Genomic DNA, 12,414 nt, shown 5'->3' with positions numbered 1-12,414 from the left:
GGGGGGAGGGTGGTGGTGGGGGAATATTCAGCAGCCTCTACGGCAATCAACAAGAAGAAAGCCATGTTCTGTAAAAGCAAGAAAAAAATAATGACTGATGTTAGAACGATAACTATGGTTACAGCGTATTTTTAAAACTGAGTCTGTTTATAATACAATAGAATAAAGTTTTAACAGTATTTAAATGAAAATGGCAATAAAATATAGCCGTATGCATGTGTGTTCATTTTAATGTTAGAATAGATCTTTACACAATGGAGACCAGACCTACACTATACATTAATCATTTTCTTGGGAAAACCTGTACAACTGAGTATTACCCAGATGTTTTAGCTATTAATTTACTGTGGGTATTTTGCTGAAGGCCTTTTATTTATACCAAAATGGTATTCCTTTTTAATCACGCATATTCATGTGGATAAAGTTCACTGTTAAAATTAATTGCAATGAAAAATGCAAATTGTGCTTAACCAGTGGCAGTTCAGTCAGAAGCACATTGTGGCTATTTGAATAGAATTTGTGTCAGTACAACCAGGAGTATTTTCAGTTTTGTTCTTTTTTTTTTTTCCTAACAAAAAAGCAATCTTCCGTGTTTGTCTCTGCTGTTGTCCTGAATTGGGCTTGTGTGCACCAAGGTGCTGTACTTGATCTCAACATTCCCCTCAGTTGTACATTTATGAGAAATAGCTGTCACTGTTTTTTTCTGTATTTATTCAACTGTCTGACAGCCAAGTGTACTTCCAACCTCAGATGTGGACTCCGTAGTCTTCTGCATGGTAGACAGTATTATAAGTCCCTGTGTAAAAGGACATTGAGATGCCTTTGATATGATTATGTTGAAAAAGGTATGCATCTTTGAGCAGGACTGCAAATAACAGCCGGAAGGAGGTCTTTTGTTCTTCTGTTTTGGGCGGTGTTGTCGATCAATACACGAGTAAGCTTGTTATAGACCGAATGAATGCAAAGTTGTTACCAGAGAACCTACGGTATTCCTTCGTAAAATGGTGACCCATGGCTAACTCCGGACTGTGGACAATCAATACAATGAAAATATTGATCGATTTTTACTTCTTTAACAGGAAACCTACTAAAGATGTATTGCCACTCGTCCCAATAAATGCATCATTTATGTGCTCTCTTTATTTTCATGCTTTCTAATGAGCCTTAGGGAGTGATTAATATTTTAAACATTGACATCGTATCAATGAGAGGTGGTGCAGTCACAGAGGCAGAAACAAATTATTTGCAGTGAAACAGAACAAACTGAGACGAGGCCAAGTTCTGCAGTACAACAGGTGTTGAGCAAAAGTACCTTATTATGCATATTGATTATCCGAAATGCAGAATATCCCTACGGATATTCTGGCCCCTAAGCATATGCCTGAACTTTTAACTTTGCAAACTTGTTTAAAAATATCGAGCAGCAGACAGATAAAAATAAACCTAATATCATAATCGAAATGTGACTGATGAGCAGACATTCACCCAGAATGACTGCGGTTGCATTTGAATGCACAAATGTGCTGTTGCTCAACTTGTTTAGATGATTGCGACCATCCAAAACAAAAGAGCATCTGCGAGGGAGAATTCGGGGTCTCTCTGTGGCATTCGGGACGAGGAAGTCAGATGGCATCCACAAACAGATGGTAATTCCTCTCCTTCTGGAAAATCTCTCATCAAAAAAAAAAAAAAAAAAAGCCAGAGTGGGTAATGAACAGGACCTCTCCACAGAAAAAAAACGAATGTGTTTTTTCTTCTTCTTCCTTTGAACCCTGAAATATGTTGCGATCTAGAGTGTGAGAAAGCAAGCGGCTGTTGTGATGTTTACCAGTGGAGCCGGGATGGTGGAGGAGGCGCACATGGCTTCCTCTGCGGCGCTCTGCAGGAGAGAAGACCGAGAGCCGGCGATGGGGGTGAAGAGGGAGCAGGCCTAGATTCGCCGCCTGCCATGTTGATGCATGGGTTACTCGCACGTGCCGCTCTCCCGGGAGACCTCCGGTGCTGCAGAGCCGGCCGGTGCGATTGCATCCGCCGGAGCGGCGGATGCATCTCTGGGGCCACATTTACACAAACGAGGAGGAGGCTCTCGCGTGGATTAAGGTCCATCCCTTAGTCTGTGAATAAACACCGCTGCAGATTCCTGTGCATCTGCCTGGTTGCGACAGCATCACTGCGCCGGGAGCCATTTGATGCAGGATAATGGATGGCAAATTCTATTCAACGTGCTTTGCTGCCTTTTCTTGAAATATGTATGACGGTTAGAATTCATGGCGCAGTTGCCTTTGCACTATTATTATCCCAGTGACGTTTGACTGGCGACCACATGAATAAAGTAAATAAGTGTTTTAGCCCAGTGTGTGCATGTTGGTGGGGGTCGACCATGTTTTCGAGAGGCGGCAACTCCTTGGCAATCCCTGGAAAAGCCTATGATGTCACCACTGAGAGAGTGGTCCGCTGTGCACACATTGGGGAATACATATGTACAAGGGATGTACGTCAGGAGGATATAACATTACATAATGTAGCTTGAAAGCTAAAATTTGTAAATGGGTTTGCACAAACGCAGTGTGGGAATCTCTCCAACTCATCACCTGATGGCTTCCAAATAGTTGTAATCTTGTACGTGTGTGTGTTTCTGTGTATACATGTTTATGCACATGTATGTGTGTGCGTTCATGTGTGCACGCATGTGTGTGTTTTTGCATTCATATGTGTGTATGTGTGTGTGTGCATACCAGCATATATGTGTGACTCCGTGTGTATACGTGTGTGTGTGTGTGCGTGTGTGTGTGCGTGCATGCATGTATGTTTTCGTGTGTGTGTGTGCATGCATGTATGTTCGTGTGTGTGTGTGCATGTATGTTCGTGTGTGTGTGCATGCATACATGCATTTGTCTCTCGGTGAGCATGCTCACAGGGGCGTAAGCACTCATTCCGCCTTATTATTTATCCGCCCACAGCCACCACACAGAGGAAGGCTCACTCCTAATTCAAGAGCTCTTTCCACTGCTTCATTAAAGACAGATTCATAAGGGCTGACAGATCAAGAACTCATAAATCATCAGTTCCCCTGGGGAAATGGCAGAACACTACTTCACTGCTGTGCTGGTGGTGGAGAGCGAACCTTTGTGCTTTGGTGGAGCCTAATAGAGCGACACCTCTTCAGCCACAGCATCTGTTTAATGCCAAGTGAGGGCAACCACTTCGTCTGGATAAATGCTTCAGATATTAATAACGAATATATTAATGAAAAACATCAGCGCTGCTACAGATGGACTGCAGAACTTCCCGCCTTTAACTGTGGATTCCTCAACCTTAAGTTTTATCACAGATAAAAACTATGTTTAGGGATCAATGTGAAATGCAATGAGATGATTCAATTGAACTGAAATGTGAAAAGTGAAATGTGACAGATACAGACACAGACACAGACACAGGCACACAAACACGCATGCACATGCAAAAATAGGATATTTATGGCCAACAACTAATTTATTCTCCAGCGAGCGCATTTCATATGCAAAGTCACTTGAGATCTTACACGTGAACCCGGTGAAGATTTCCCAAAGCTCTGAGTTTCTGATTTAAGTGCTGCTTATTATTATACGAGGATATTCCTGTGGAGAGATAAGGGACTCCTCTTTGATAATCACAACTTCATTTCATGGCAGGAAAAAAAAAATCATAGTGAAGTGAATCATTATCTCTCAGAGAGGTTGGATATTTAAATCTTAAAGGAAACCACCAGCTGAATTGGACCATCTAATTTGCGGAGGATGAATGTACTGTTGGTCGTTGGCTGATAAAAACTATCCAGTCACACGCATAAGAAGAGCACATTGTAAGTCCAACCTCTCACTCACTAAAACTCATTAGCTCTGACCTAGAATTGTTGTAAAGCACCTTCTAATTTCGGACTGTATTGAATGCAGTTATACATTTATCAGTTAATGCCAAATTACAGATTAACAAGTCTTGTAATTATAGTGAGCCGAGGAAAAAAAATCTTGCAGTTCTTGGTCTGTCAGGCAGTCATCTCTTATTAATTACATTTCTGGCTGACTATGTGAGGTTGGTTAGACTCCCATGCCGCTCTTTTGAACTTTTTGCAATCTGAGATCTGATTAAAAATCAAATTAAGAACCATAGTGCAACTAGTTGCTGAAGCTTACCATATTGTGATAGCAGGACCCAGGAGTGATTTTTGCGGAGGGATTATTCTACGATTGTGATTTGTTCAGTAACTCTTCAGCACTAACCCAAACATTACCACTAGTAAGAATGCCATAATCGGATAAAAAGACAGTGTGCAAAACTGTTTTCAGTTAGAGTACAGTACTAGTGTCTAAACCTGGCTGGCTGAAAAGCACAAGGCTCAAAATGAATGAACAATGGATACCATTTTGAAGTATGACAGTTTGGCTGGGAATTACAATAAACCCATCTTTGTGTATTGACTGGGTGGAAACCCAACCACAAGGCCATTGGAATCAAGTCTTAGAGAACTGCCAGATACAGCATCAGATCTAATATATTTTAAAGACAATAAGAGTATGAGATAAATAATAATGTATTATAGAGAAGAGAAAGCATGAAATTCTAAGTGTATTCTTACCAGTGAAAGTGGTCTCTAAAATCAGTGAAATTATGTGAAAATGAAACTCTTCAACCGAATAATGTTAACTGGTGATAACACAAATGTGGCACTACCTTATACTTTAATTAAAACAGTCCATTACACTGTGTGTGTGTGTGCACGTGCGCGCGTGTGTGGTGTGTGTGAGCATGTGTGTGCATGTGTGCATACGTATGTGTGTGCGTGCGTTCATGTGTGCACGCACGTGTGCGTGCGAGAGAGACCGTGTGAGTGTTTTAGGGAGGGAGAGGGATACACTCAGTTTCAGTAATCATCTGCTTGCAGTCTCACAGACACACTGCCCGGCTCCCCCTGTGAAGAACTGCTCTCAGCCTCTCATCTGCTGCATACTGAAACTCCGCCAAGGAATCCTGGTGGCTTTGCTATTTAGCCTTCACTACCGAAGATTAAAGAGAGGGGCTTTTTGGCCTCAGGTGTCAGGTTTCCAGAGCTGCTATTCAATATTCAAGGGTAAATATCTCATTCTTCTGTAAATACCCCCAGCATGTAACTCTAAATACGATTTCTCTACTTTGTCAGCTTTGTGTCTGGATCGCTCATATTTCATTAACCGCTATCTCTGTCTTCCCCTCTCCCTGCTTTGACGCAGCATTGAAAAATTTGCATAAGCAACACCTGTTTGAATGAGCTGCTGATAATCCAAATTCATATTCAGAAAATCCAGCTTTTATAGAGAATAAAGCCCAACATGTAGCCATAATTTGCCATGCTCATCTGTTTTATAAGGGAAAAAACGTGAAAACTAAAGCCATATACAGAATATATTGTGAACACTCAAGAGCACTGAATGTGTTGCTGATATTATCTGTTTGAAAACAGTAGAGCCCATGGATGTGGTGAACATATGAAGAAAGTATGTCAGGTCCAAGTTGGAAACACTTGAGATTCTACAAAGGCTGCTGTCTCACATTGGAAGGTAGAGGTAAGCCAGTCAAAATGAGTTTTGAGGATTCTTTCATGTCTTCCAACATCCTTCAGTGTGGATTCATTACATAATGTATTTTATTTCGTTACTGAAAAAAGGGACTTAAGTCTGCTTTATATTTTGCACATATACAGTATGTATGCTCTTTCCACATCTCCTCTGACTCAGATACAGCCTATTACTACTACAAATGCTGGAGAATGTGGGCAGCCCTTGGCTGATTTCATATTGTTCAACAATCTGAAAAGATGACTGGTGGTGTTAGCATTAAGGTCAAATCGTAAAGGGGGTAGTGTGTTGATTAATCAGTAGAAACTGCTGTTGTGAATCATTTGAAACTGCTAGCAAACATAACTTTATTCTTCCTATGATATTGGTGAAGTTCTACATCAATAGAAAACCACTAAAATTCTTACATCTACATAGTGAAAGCAAACGTGATATTGGAAAGAAACAATTTGTGATCATCAGAATGTAATGCTTCACCCTTACAGAACATTGTTTTGCTTTCAAAACCCCGGTCGCTGAGGATCATCTTAAAAATACAAGTCCAACAGTGGGCATCAGGTAAATTATTCAAACTGAGTGTTACAGCCACCAACCGTGTTTCCTCAAGATTTCAGGTGATGTTTTATTTATCAGCACTCCTGGAGGTATAAATATACAAACAGCCACACAGTCATGGGTGTTTGAGATGCTATATCAGTGGGAAAGGCACTCAGCTTGGTGAACCTGCAAGAAATATGTATGTGTGTGAATATACATGTGTAGCCATAACTGAACATTAACATAATTGAAAAAAAAAAGCTTGGATGGCAGATCCAAAGAACGACCAAAGCAATCATTATTGCATTAATTCTATTGTTTTGTTCGTGTGCTCCTATATTTATTTAATGAAAAAAGAAATAATTTCCTCTTGTGAGGACAACGAGAGCAAAAACCAAAGCGTGGGCAAAATCTGAAAAGCTGCAATGTCATTAACAATACCCCCAGTCCTGCCCTTGGTCTCCCTCTTCCAAGTGTCACCTTTAGAACAATGTTTGTCATTAATCTTCCTGAGAGAGGGCGAGACAGGCTGAACTGGGAGCGGCACTCCAACAATGCAAACTACGATGTACATTTCAAACACAGCAAGTGCAGTATTCAAAAAAGAGCAGGGTGGCAAAACAGAATGAGAGGTCATTTCAGACAGTTTAGAATTATGAGACTGTAAAGTCATTATGTGTTGTATTTGAGCTCATTGATTCACTTGTTCAACATAATTAAAGGGAAGATTAACTTTGGCATATTTTCCACATTACTGCAAGAATACCCTTCATTTACCCAGCCCAAACCTCTGCATGGAGAACGTGCAAATTATCCATGCAAACTGTGCATGCAAATATTTTCACAAACTCACAAATAAAAAAGTTAGTCTGCATCTAAACTTTCATAAGCTTGTGCATTTCCCCTGGTGTAAACACATTTGGTCTCAACCAGCTAAACAGTGCAAACATATGGGCCTGTCAAGATTACCAGAAAAATAAGTTTGATGAAAGGTCTCCATCAAATGAATCACAAACGCATAGCCTTTTGTGTCCATAGAGTTGTTGTCTGTCTCTGATGAAGTCCGAATGTAATTGTTCTGCCATTTCAATCTCTGCCTTTTCTGACTTTTCCTTCCATCTGACCAGGTGTTTAACCTGTTTTCCGCTCACAGTTCATCCCTTAGGCAGCTTGTTTGCATTGTAATTTTTTTTTAAATGTGGAAAGGTTCTCGAGCATTTTATTGTGCTCAGTGGTGGTTTTGTGAGTATCAGATATTCTGCCAGCCTTGATCTGCCCCTCAGTATTCAGAGTGCTATTGACAAAGGCAATCTGGGACGCAGCGTGGTGGTAGCAGCTTCAGAAATGCCTTATCAACAAAGGCAATACAAGTTTTCTCTTACAGAGGGCGTGTCTTTGAACTGAAGTGAAGAACAACTGAAAGACATACCCATTGGTTAACAATCCCATTCTTTAAGCAGGGACTTCAATAAGATCCAATTTTTAAACTACAAAATGCTAATAATACATTATTGCAGGGCTCTGCAGAGTACAGAGCCAGCCACCCCACTCAACAGGTGTTGGCAAACAGGGGAGGCCTGATTGGGATGCCAAGCATTGCATCACAAATTCATAGCGTTCTCAAGGGCCCTTGACATAAAGAAGCAAAGGTGGCTGCTCCTAGCAAAATAAGACAATCAAAACCAGACTGTAGACAACCTTTAAATTTACTAGGACAAGAAAGTCCACAATTAAAATTAATTTGATTTGTGAAGAAGTTCTGGATTACATGACAGGGAAACACGTCTGCTGAGACCTTTGACTTGACACGGGAGTGCATGATTGTCCCCAGGGCCTTTAGTCCCCTGAGCCCCCGTGAGACCTGTAAGTAAATCTAAGACACATGCGGGCGGTGGTGAAAGTGTGCTCTCTCGATTGACTCAGGTGATTCACGTGTGGTTTCAAGACTTCTTCCTGGAAGAAGAAAAAAACCTACCTCAGCTTCAGCGGATTCCAGCATCATCTGGGATAACCTGGGGATCCTAGGTGAGCAATTAGAAACAAACCGAAGTCCTTATGGTGCAGTAAAGGTATCTTTTATTTATAGCCACTGTGGATGAAGCTCAGGTACTAGCACAGCGCTAGAGGGAAGTGGAGAATGCTGACGGTGCTCTGCTGCATGTACAGTAACAGCATTCTCATCAGGATTTATCTATTTGTTCATTTCAGCTGCACGCACGCCGTATCTACCCCCCCCCCCCCCCCCAACCCCCGTGATAAACGACTTTCCAGAACTACAGCATCCTTAGATTTCCTGCTTTGTATATGGGCTCCTTGTGAAAGGTAATATCAAAGCAGAGGCGGTCATTAGCATTCAGTGGCTGTGCTCGTCAGAGCGTTTAACTTTCCCCCCTTTCTCCTACAGCTGCTCACACCGTCAGTTAGCACCGTGTGTCGCTTTGGGAGGAAAAAGGTGAAATGAGTGCATGTGGGAATTGTGGGAAATGCATGTGACTGCCTCACAGGAGCTTCAAAGCAGCGTTTGCACTTTCTGAGCGTAAAGGGGGCCGCCTTTCGCACGCAGAGGTGAAAAACATTGCAACATACGCTGTGGTGTTATTTAACAGATTTCGCAGCCCTATGACTCATGCAGCCAAACAGGTGTTAGTAATAAGTGCGGTATCAAATGAAAATATTACAACGGTGAATAAAAATATTTATCCTCCTCTAGCTGGGACATTACATTATTGGACTCATTTGTCTTGATTAAATGGTTGATTAGCAAACTCCAACATATGCAGATTTGCCAGCTAGCATAAACCACACAGAGATCAGAACAGAAATCAGCAAATGCATGCTAATTTAGAAATATTGCATCCGGTGCTCGCTAGTGCATTTAAAAAGCGTGCTTACTTTTGCATTAGCATTCTTTTTTCCTCCAACCAGCTAGCCGGATGCATTGCATCCACGTGTCATTTACATATAGATATCCTAAAGCAGCTATTTATGTATCAGATTGCAGAAAAAAGTGCACACCGTCTGCATTTCACCAGCTTCCTGCTGCAGTGGCAGCAGTCTGTAGCTGCTGCAGCTGTAGCTGTAGCTGTGGGTTTGCACTGAGCCATGCCATGTGAATTAACCGTGTGAAAAACCATTTCTCAGCCGTCTCAGCCGCCTTCTTCCTTCTGGCTGGAAGCTCAGTCCCTAACAGCTGCAGGTCACAGTGGCTCCCTCAGTGTGGGACCGCTCTGCAGTGGCGGGTGGGGGGGGGGTGGGAGAGAGCTTTGATGTTTCACCCAAAAACCATCCCATCTGGGGGGGGGGGGGGGGGGGGGGGGCTATTTTTGATGTGGCTGGACCTCCGCAGCATCCCACATTTCACACTTGGTAAATAAATCTAAAGCTGCATAATGAAAAGGAAACGGACAAAATACCTCAGATGTTCTACTTCATAAACTATTCCCATAAGACAAGAACATAATTATTTGTTTACCCTTTATTTCTGTACAAAACATGATCACTTGGGAGGCTGTTGAAAGGTCGATTAAAGTCCACAGACATTATTTTGATGGGGAAGCATTAGCCCTGCTTTTATGCTGAAATTTTAAATTTACTTATTAGCCATACCATTTTGTTGGTAGTGCATGTGCACATGTTGATGGTAAGGACCAAGAAACAGCTAATGCTTCAGACAATGGCATATGTCATTGTGTAACAGTACCACAGTTAAATGTTGTAGATAAAGGAATGTTTACTTCTCGGCAGGTGGAGAAGATATCGGAAGTATAAAATGATCTTGTGCTGTTTGACAACTTTCAGAAACAAACAACAAAAAAGGAAAAAGCACACTGCAGCCTCTCTCATTCGATTGACCTAGAAATGTTGCACTTCATCATGGGGGTGAGGATGGAAGGGGAGGGGGGATGGGGGCTTGGGGGGAGGATTTCCTCTGGGTCTGAGCTGAAGTGCTCTCCGTTCCTGTTTCCAGAAATAGCGGGGGATGGCGGCCACATGCAAGGTGACTGTGGAGGGAGTATCGCTCCTGGATTCACTCAGCCGAGCTGTGAGAGCCGGGCACCGCTAGTAACACATCCTCCAAGCGCTGGCATCGGTGCCTGAATGAGTGAGGAAACAGTTCTCTCACGAGGGAGAGCGAGGGACAGCATGTGACGTCCCTTGAGACGTGCATTTATATGTTCTCAAAATGATCCACGGAAATCGCTCCCAACGTTCCTTTGGTTTGTGCCAGCCAACCGACTGTTAAAAACAATAACGGGCTCAGTGATCTAAAGTCATCTACACCGAGTATCGATTGATGAATACACAGCCGAGTGCGTTTCAGCTCGAGGACGACATCTGGGCTGAATCGATGGTCCAGCCATGCTTGACTCCTTCCAAACAGCTAGTTTGGCTCATGTACCAATTAATCAGCGCCTTTGTGAGCTGATCGGTCCTGACTGGGATGGCATGATTAGCTCTTTAACACATAGTTTTCAAGCAATTCTGCAATGGCATGTTACTTATTGCTGCATTTCTGCTTTGTAAAGGCTTGGCCTACAGAGGTTCAGCAATCAGTGATCTACAATCATGTATGTTATTTATGGTACAGAAACACAGTAAATGTCTCACAAATGATTACCAAATGAGCAAACAATGTGGTCAGATCTGGTTTCTTTAATCAATGATTAGATTGTGCTAACTGACTGTAGCAAAGGGTGAAAGCAGTCACCCCACCCGGCCTCGAACCCAGGTCTATAGGGTACCAACCATGCGCCTTTGACCACGACGTCAAAGAGCCAGGCTTGTTGGTATGGCAGTCAGAGCGCATACTCAACCGTAGTGACAGCACTCCGTCACACTGCCCTCCCCTTCGGGAAGCGCGCCCATGCACTTCACACACCAAGGCGTCCCTCACGCATGCCCCACCGTACTTCTCCCATCCCAGGATGCCCCACTCACTGGTGCTTCACCCATCTCTGGGGTCCCTCACACCATGCTTCACCCATCTCTGGGGTGGTATGTCCAGCCGTGGGGATACAGTGTGGTTGTGAAGTGGAAGGAGCTGAGTTTGCCCACCCCAGATGAAGAGAACCCTCGGTAACACAGGAGATTAGCACACATTACTACAGGAAGTATAGCGCAGGTGTGCGGGGGCAGTTTGTCATTGTGACACGTGTGCTTACTATAGAGCTACCCCATAGCTCACAGGTGAGCCCACAGCTGCACAGACAGCTTTAGCGTGGCTCACACCTTATCTGCAGGTACCTCATTGCTGAACCACCACCAATCCCAGAGCTATGGATGACATTATTAAGCTCAGTATTTGACCCGCATGAACCACACGGTGGTTTTTCAGCTTCGGCTTACCTGTTGGGGAGCCCGATAGCCTTAGAAATAGTCTGTTTTGAAGAGCGGCAAGCCAAGAATTATATCGGAAAACAGCTCCCTGAAACTGCTATTTCTGTTCTGCAGCCTTACCGCTGTGCTGTAAAGCATTGTAAATTGGATGAGAAGGAGACATTGTTACAGAGGGTGCAGCTCCCTGAGCTGTCTCTGGGTGCACATTTCCTTAACCTTAGACTGGTGCTTGCTGGCTGCTCGCCAAGACTTTGGCTGCATGAAGACGAACCTGCTCATTTCCATATTTTAGTTGGGAACATGGAAATTGCTTTACAGCGATAGATAACAACACTGGGTTTTCTTTTTGTTCCGGGTCCATTCAACATGTGGTGATGTGAGCACCTAGAAATAACAGAGGGCAGCAAAGGTAAGAAAGGTCATTACATAAATAGTATAAATACAGTGTTACTCAAACAGCCCTGAAAACAGAAATGGGCCTTACCTCTTCCATCTGGATAAAAAAACCACTCCGTTTAAATGAATTAATCATGACTGCTGAAAATAGAATAGACAGTAACCTGCTGAAGTACAATGAAATGTGAGAAGCGAAGAGCATTAACATGAATCAGGCTAAGACGTGTTAGTGCCAGGGCCAGCAGCTCAAATAGTATTGGTAGCTTTTGACACCAGAGAGAGCAGCGTCAAGGACACTTAATTAAAGGGGTTAGGTTATGAATATTTGTAGACAACAGTTTTCTTTTTAATCCTGACTCACAACATGTAATAAAGACCCCCTTCTCCTGGCGCTTATAAACCCCATAGTCCTGACAGTTTCCCTACACTAGAAGTGATGCTTCCATCTTTAATACACATAGTGCTTTATTCTCATTCTCCCATCCTCAGTGTGATTAAATGGGAGTTAATTGCAGATCCTCTTAAGATATGCCATACATTAAGACACATTTTT

The sequence above is a fragment of the Megalops cyprinoides genome, chromosome 18, assembly GCF_013368585.1.
Source record: "Megalops cyprinoides isolate fMegCyp1 chromosome 18, fMegCyp1.pri, whole genome shotgun sequence".
NCBI lineage: Eukaryota > Metazoa > Chordata > Actinopteri > Elopiformes > Megalopidae > Megalops > Megalops cyprinoides.
The sequence above is the reverse complement of the archived record's forward strand: the minus strand, read 5'-3'. Positions refer to the sequence as shown.